The sequence below is a fragment of the Neodiprion lecontei genome, chromosome 1, assembly GCF_021901455.1.
Source record: "Neodiprion lecontei isolate iyNeoLeco1 chromosome 1, iyNeoLeco1.1, whole genome shotgun sequence".
Lineage (NCBI taxonomy): Eukaryota > Metazoa > Arthropoda > Insecta > Hymenoptera > Diprionidae > Neodiprion > Neodiprion lecontei.
The window spans coordinates 19234173-19242850 of record NC_060260.1 but is presented as its reverse complement, the minus strand read 5'-3'; the positions used below and the strand labels follow the sequence as shown (position 1 = coordinate 19242850).

Sequence of the window (8678 nt, the reverse complement as noted above, 5' to 3'; positions counted from 1 at the left end):
GAGAGAGATAGAGGGAGAAGCCTTGCGCTGTGTCGTTCGGCTGGCTGGCAGCAGCAGCAGCAGCAGCCGCAGCAGCTTCTCCATCGTGTGAGACCCGCCCGGGAAATTCTCTCTCATCTCTTCTCTCTCTTTCAGATGGGGTAGAAGCTTGGTAAGGGGGTGACGATAGGGGTGGGAGAGAAGCGTAGGGCGCCTCTCTTACTGGTTGTGGCTAAAATCCGAACTAGAGGCTGCGCCGTTCTCTCCGTGGTCCAGTAGATGCCCAGTGGCTGTCACGGGCGTAGCTCCTGATTGCGTCACGATCGGGAGACCGCGAGACACGCTGAAAGTAAGAGAGATAGAGCGAGAGAGGGAGAGAGAGGAGTGATGGAGTGATAGATAGCTAGATATATATGTATAGATAGAAAGAGAGAAAGAGAGAGAGAGAGCGGAGAGTGCAATAGACGAGGAATTATCACGGGAGCGAGAGGGACAACCGGGGGTGGAGTTTGGGCGGTGGGAGGCGAACAGTGGATGGTGTTGTGTGGATGGTGCAGTGCAGTGCAATGAGGATGCAGCGGAACTCGGTGGTGGTTTCTGTTTGCGTATGCTCACCACGCCAGGGGGGCACGGTATAGGGCTACAAGGTAAGTTCGATTCCTTATCCGGTGTATAATGGAAGTAGGCATAACCACCTAACCGTGTTATTTACGTCAATACGGGCAGAATCATAAGAGGCGCGAGCACCGGTAGGCGAGATCTCATCGACTCGGGTTGACGGTGAAAATTTGCCACCAGGGTGAAAGGACGAGCAGCGCAATATTGGCATCCCTTGCCAGATAGGAGCTGGAGCTTTCCATTTCATAGTTTGCTCGTTATTCCGCGCCTTGCTTCTTTCCTGCATTTCGTTTCCTTCTTTCGTGCCATTAGTTTGATTTTCATTGTTAGATTCTACAGTGAATATCTTGAACGAAGCCTCCTAAAGTCGGTCGATTTTTCACATCTAGTTTGTTATTAACTGTTAGCAAGCGAACGTTATTTCGTTTTCCTGCAACTTGTACGCTCTATATTTGACAAGACATGGAACGGTATAATTAGCGTGGCATCTTTATTACAAGTATTTCAAAAGAACGCAGCGTACGCTCATTTTGGAAGCGAACTACACGGTCAACGAAATAGTGAAAAAGCTTTATTTTACGTACAGTAGATATTAGAGACGTCGTCAGATTACAGTACGTTGCATCAGTTAAAAAAATATTCTTTTCTGTCGCGGTCTTGTACGTAAATTTGAAGATATATGCTTCACCGGCTGCTGTATACGTATATTTTGGGCATAGAAATCAAGAAATTTATTTTGAGCTTTTTATAGGCTTTATACGTTGATACTAAATTTATAATTTAACGCGCGAAAATTTTTGCGATTGCTACACGAGTGAGGAAATGCTTTTGTAAGATAAGTCAGCATGATATTTTATGATGTGTATTTGAAGAGGTATTTTTTTTTGTTCTTACAACATTTTATAGAAAATTGTACCTTCGTTTTTACTACTATAGGGCCATCAACAGTTACAAGACATTTACAGGCGTGTTTCGAGAAACTCGACAATTCATAGGCACCAATATAAATGCCCTTCAGAGACTTTCAGAAACGCGGATTTTTCGAAATGTTTACATTTTACAGTACGAATAAAAAACTCGGGAATAAGCTATATCCCAGCTAATTTTAAAACTTGAGTTGCATGGAGGTATCATAATTATACAGGGAATCTCTGGTGAAAATGCAACGTCCGAGTTACGCGCACACTGCCAGTGTTACACACATTTTACTGAGTCTCATGTGTTCGAAATATTGTGCTTTTCCATTCGGTCTTACTGATAAAAAATTACATTCATCTCAATTGTTTGTGTAACAGTACAGCTTGCAGCATTCATTTGGATTTTACACAGCCAAGGGAAGAAGCGTGTCAGTTGAAAAGTGTATAAACTCAAATTCAGAATCATATATCTTTTTAGTAATGTATACTCCAGTTTCTCAATTTCTAACCAGTCTGAGTGTTTTCCATTTGATAAGTCGTCACATCTAACAAGCTAAGTTTTGTAGGTACGTGTAAACTGTCTGTTTGATGGTTAAATTCAAATATCTACAGGTCTGGGTGGTAAAAGAAATGAAGTCTTTTGCAAAATCTGGAACATAGTTTTGTATTTAAATATTTGAAGTAGGGTGGTTTTTCTCGTTAATCGCTATTAGGTACAGGTAGATAAAAACATTTGAAATAAATTTTTGCCGCTTTAACCCTTCGTGCTTGCACTTATTGTTCGTCCCATGAGAAATACATGGTTGCTGGGGTCAAATATGACCCAGTGTGTGACCGCAAAGGGTTTAAAAATTATTTGAAATTATGGTATACATATTTTGTTTGTATATTTTATACACTATTTCATTTTTAAGATCTTCTTATAACGAGAAAATAAAATAATCGTGTAAATGTACTTTAAATTGAAAAAATCAAGTCTTCAATGTCTCAATATATTTTGCCTTTTTACTTATTAAAATTGCTGTTGTTATTGTGGTGTTGTGTACGATATTGCAACAAAGAATATAGTGAAAAGTGGGAATATTGCATTGAATTTTGTCACAATCTTTCGACGGAGATCCCATCCGAGAATCGATTTTACATCTGGGCTGGTTCTCTCTGGTGGGGCTGCGACATCAATACGTCAAAGTGGTGCAATCAGATCCCTATATTTCCGTGTTGATTTACAATTCCGTCGATTCAGCTCAAGTGACGTAATATAAGCTCTTAATCCCACTTTGTTGTAAAGGTATTTTAATACAGGGTTCTGGTTGATTTAAGACGGTCCGAATTAAAGTTTAGAAAATCTGAAAACTGTTACACAGTTGAAAAGAAATATTCTATCGATCCCGTGCGGATAAGAGAACAAAACTTGATAGATGCTTCAGCTGTGTTATGCTCTAGAAAATTCGGGAAACAGAGTAATTTCATTACCATTTTTTAGGTTTTCTGACATATCACAAAATATTTTGACAGTATGAGGGATTAAACAAAATCTGAGATATCCGTACTTTTTATATACTAAAATGCAACAAATGACTGATTTTTCCGAAATCATTATTGGGTCTATAAGAAATTTTTCGATTTCCTTCTGGAATATATTAACGAAGAATATTGTCAATGATGGCAAAGAATAAGTTAGAAAAAAATCCCGTTATGAACCACATATCATACCTTTGTGTACCTACCCCGAAAAGGTATTCCTCTCACCTGTCGTAATCAAACCCACCTATATGGTAAATATTTAAAAATATCTTCTGAATCACGGAAAAAATTAAATCGCCCAGATATTTCACAATACAAAATTTAATCTTGTCTTCGGATTTGTTTGCCTTCTCTCTGATGGCATGAAAATAAGTCAATATTGGTGCGGGAGGTAAAGTTGGTTAATCATGCCTGCTAGAGCAATACCATCTAGATCTGTTTGACTAAACTAAGTGATCGTTGATGCATATCGTTAGTTCCGTCTTGTTTTTGTAGAAATTGTATGTCGTAAGTGCGTCGAATAAGTGAGCGAGTAATTCTTGTAGCAAGTCTATATTTTCGATTAGAATAAATGCCTGCGTAATCTTTTGAAATGAAACTATTCGACATTAATTCTCGTGTATTTTTCAAGGTGGAAAATGTCTCGCATGTTGTATTCTCAAAAAAAAGACGCTAAAACCGTTATTCTTCTGTATCTCTCTAAACGTATTTCATGTGAAAAGAAAAATGCCATGCCCTTCGTATTTAAAAACCTGATGGTGAGTTGATGTTCAACAGTGTTCACTTGAAAAGAGATACAACGATTAATATAAGTAGAAAATAATATTTTTCCTAACATGAAGTTGGTACTTGCCCAAGGAATAAATTCGTTTGTGCAATGGAAACTTGCGAACGAATATAATTTCAAATCCGCGTTTCTGTTTTTAATACTTAAATCATATATCGCTTGTTACACGGCAAACCGTACACTAAATTGTAATCAATGACTTCGATTTTTTTTTAATTTTCCAGACGCATTCTACTCATGAAATAATGGAACAGGTGTTTCGCGAAAAAGATTTGCGATTTCTTTTGAAGAAGATATGCATGGTTGAAAATTGCAAGAAATCACAAAAAACGTCGCGCATACGAACATTCAAACTACTGTATCTTCGAATCCATTGGTCGTGAAAAAAAATGTACGAGATTGATTTTGAAGATCTTGAGCCATTCTAGGAAGTGATATATTTTAAATTTGCGTTTGACATTGTTAAATATTAATTTTTTTGTTTATAATTTCGCTTGCCATTTTCATCACCAACTCGTCAACATAAAATTTTGAAAAGAATATCGTGTTACCACTTCAATTCTGAAGAAAGTCAAAATTTGAAAATGGAATTCGAATGGGGTCTATTTTTTTTTAATACTCCAAAAGAGTGCGACCGCGTGACGCGGCGGCTTAACTCTCAGTTGCAGGTCTGTCGTCTTGAAAGCGCATGCGTACAGACGGACACTTCGTCAGAGTTGTTTTGAGAGTTTCATGGAAAAGGACCTTGCGATGGTTTGGGAGGCAAAATCAAAAGATTAGCTGCAAGAGTAAGTTTGCAAAATGTAAGCGACCCAATAAATAACCCTGCCAAATTTTTCATGTGGGTTAACGAAAATATTAAAAATATTAATACCGGATTCTTTTCTCTTGATGATTATAAAACGGAAGCTCAAGAACTCCAAAACCGTTTTAAGAAAGCGAAGATGATTCGCGGAACTTGAATGGACCATTCATTTATTCCAAAAGAAAACGACAAAATTGAAGTAAAAGTTACGTCGTTAGCTATTAAGTGGACTATTGCAAATGTATGCAAAAAATAAAAATAAACACTCACTTGAGTCGTTAATTCATGTTTAACGCTATATTTCCGTTTTACCTACCGTCCCTGTGTAAACGTACTCTGCGCTGACGACAGCGCGCCGCGCGGTCGCAATCTTTTTGAGTATTAAAAAAAAATAGACCACATTCGAACTCTATTTTCATATTTTGACTGTTACTACAGAATTGAAGTGGAAACACGATGATATGCTTTTCAAAATTTTAAGTCGGTGAGTTAATGATGAAAATAGCAAATGAAATTTATAAACAAAATAATAATTATTCAATAATGTCAAACGCAAATTTGAAATAAATCACTGCATAGAATGACTCAAGATCTTCAAAATCGATTTCTTGCATTTTTTTGTAAGACCAATGCATTCGAAGATACAGTAGTTTGAATGTTTGCATGCGCGACGTTCTTTGTGATTTCCTGCAAGTTTCAACCATGCACATCTTAAAAAAAAATCGTAAAATTTTTTTCGCGAAACACGTGTTCCATTATTTCATTAGTAGAATGCGTCTGTAAAATTTAAGAATAATCGGAATCATTGATTAAAATTTTTACCGAAAATCGTACGGTTTGACGCGGAACGAGCGATATGGAAGAAGAATTCTAAGAAGTTAATTATATTGAAGTATGGTAGTACAATAGTTAAAGCAAAGACTTGTGTCATTTCTCCCGAAGAATAGTTAATTTCTACGAAGTAGGTACGATAAAATCCTTACAATCAAAAAATCAGTTTCGCTATCGTGTAATTACACTGTATCAATTAAATTTGAAGCTCATTTAAAAATTTATAAGCACAAATAAAGAATCTTTATTCGTCATTTTTTTTTTCTTGTAATGCTAAATTATCATTTTGGGAGAAATACCCTGCAGTTAAAATTTTACCCTAATCGACATCTATGGAATACAATGAAGCTGTGCTGTCAATTTCATCCTATACGGTGTTATTTTTCCTGTATGGTGTATACCTTTATCAATGCTTTGTTTCGTCGTCAATCAAAAACAAGGTTTGTATGATTTTAACCACGGTGGTTGAACTTGTGAACCTGTTTTTTTTTCTTACGTCCCTGCACGTAGCCGGGCAATCGATCTCATTAATTTCCGGCGTCTAATTAACTTCCTAGTATTTTTCAATTTTTTTAAATCTGAATATTGGACAATCTAGTATATGTATATGACGTTACCATGGGCAGTACAAAGATAAAATTGAAAAGAACCTGACGCTTGGAAAACAAAAAGTCTTGTATATTCTCTGGTAAGTTATACGGTAACTGAAAACGGCAGTGTTTACTAAATTTGACTCGAAAACTCGAATATCGTGAGCCGACGTTGCATGATTATTGCTGGAAGGGATCTAATCCATCAATGCAGTAGTATTTTTAAGTTTCTGATAAACTGCGTAGTAGCATATTTGCGTATGATTTTAGGTGATTACTATTGCGAAAAAGTTCTTCAATCATTAGTACAGACAATTTTATTATCGCAGACGGCCTTCTCCATTTAACTGATTTTAATGGGAACGGGGAATTGAAATGTGAAAGAAAAACGGTTTCGTAATGATTTCCAAACAAATAATGTATCGTAAATGTTACATCGGTATGACGTTGAAAACCGGGTCTGACCACCTGAGATTTCAAATTATTTTTCAATGTATAGTTCGGAGAATCTGGTTTATTAAAGATTTTCTTCGACCTTATTCAATCAGGTGAGTGCAAATTCTCAGTGTTTTAGGTCCAATATAACACTGTCAATTACTTGACGTTTCGGCCCTTTGAGGAGGGCCGTCCTCAGAAGCTAAATAACATATTTACACGGTACAAATAATACAAGCAAAAGATTAATATAAAACCAGCAAAAGCGCGAATAAAAGGCCAAAAACGGGAAAAATTATTTTCAAACAATCCTATTAATTACATCAAATGCACGAAATATTTCGAAAAATTATAATAACTTCCTAGTTGGAAAAAACATCAAGAAAATGACGAAATTGATTTTAAAGTTAGGTCAGTGGAGCGGCAAAAGATCATCAATCTGTATCGGTAATGAGGCTATGAGCTGTCACTATTAGCAAGAAATCGACACAACGAAAGCGGAAAAAGTATAATATAAATAAAAGTACAAGAAACCTGTAATTGACTTACAGTCAGTGCGATAAGGTGTTTCTTTATTTATTAAAAATAATCCAAAACCTAAATATCGATATCTCAAGTCCACAAGACACGAATCATCGCGGATTCAAATTGGAAAGGAGAAGGAGAGAAGCGAAGTTTCTGAATCTAGATTAACGTACGTGAAGACTAGCGTAAAGTTACTGGAAATTGTAACGGGAGCTGCCCGACTGAACACAGTAAATGGATCAGTCGAGTTGGTGTCGTAATTAAATGCAGGTAGCGTGAAGCAATATAAATTGGTACAGGGTTGACTCGACTCTATATTTTCGACGCGACGCCGACACTGCGGCGGTGGTGCAGCGCGGATGGATGACGTGCGCGGTGAGCTAACTGCGAATAAACCGTTTCCGGAGGCGACGACGAGGGCGGTGGGCTCGGATTTCGACACGTGGATAACCGAGTAGACGTCTTTCGTTACCCCGCATCCTTATCTCGCGCTGCACTCTCACGAGACTGACTAATCCATAACCACGCGGACATTATAGGCCAGGAAAAATTGGAAGGTAGTACTTTTTAGGTATCAATTTAGAAACTCGAACCATGGGTAATTCGATTACGCTGAATCGAATCGTGGTAATAATTTTGCAATCAACTTCCGAGATCATTATATGTATAAACAAGGGTTAAACCGTTGAATTGGAAACCTCGTAACTTTAGTAAATAAATATCTCAAACGAAAGATGTTGACCACAAAAAAAAATACGTCAAACGGTATCCTACGTTCATTTTCGTATCCGAACAAATAAGGGAGAAAAAGGCGAATGCAAATGTATTTTTAAACAGAACTGCTGTTTAGACGGAGCACCACTGGGATGGTGGGGATGCTAGATATGTCTGTCGCATATATACAAATTTAACATTTTTCTAATTATTTAAAACTTTGGCGTTTTCACCTCCCCCCTCAGGTCCTCATTTAAACGGTTTTTTGTTTTCTCTGCCTTATTTTTGGAGATACGTGGATGAAAGTAGGATACTTTCACATTTTTTTTGTCGCCTACAACTTTTGTCTGATACGTTTTTTGATAAAGTTATTTGGTTCCGATTTAAACGATTTATCCTTTTTTTTATAACAATCTTGGGGGTACATTGCATAATTATTATCACCATATTTGATCATTTTCGCTATTGACTAAATTCAAAAGAGCGTATGAGCCGCTTTATTAAAAATTATTTTGGTAACTGTTTAAAATCGAATGGCGTATAAGCTGTTTTTTTCTTATTTTGGCCGTTGGCTAATTCTAAAATCGAAAGCGCGCAAAAAACATTTTGCATTTATTTTTGAATCTGACTAGAACCCGAGAGGCGTATAAGTCTTTAACTTTTATCCAACTTTCTATGTGATCATGTTGATCATGTTGATATACGTCCTGATAATTTTGTCACGCGGCGTATATTGCCTTCCAATTTGAGACAGCTTCCTGCGTGATCTTGTTAATATACGCTCTTTTGTTACATAAAACTCAAGTTTTTCGCGCATACCCATTCGTGATCTTAGACATGTGAAATGATTTCAAAGAATTTCAGGGATTTTATATGATTTTAAAAGCGTAAGAAATTCCAGATGATTTTATAGGGTTTCATCAGGTTTGGAATAATTTCACAGAACTTCACAC

At 36.7% G+C, this 8678-nt stretch overlaps 1 protein-coding gene across 3 annotated transcripts in view; it reads left to right on the top strand.

The window, feature by feature from the left end:
* Positions 1-246: 246 nt before the first annotated feature.
* The window catches only part of LOC124292641 (two pore potassium channel protein sup-9-like), a 1036556-nt gene continuing 1028124 nt past the window's right edge, over positions 247-8678 (top strand). For all 3 annotated transcript variants that reach the window (XM_046729986.1, XM_046729984.1, XM_046729983.1), the window contains exon 1: positions 247-626. The gene's annotated coding sequence lies outside the window, so the exon portion shown is untranslated. The remainder of the gene's footprint in view (positions 627-8678) is intronic.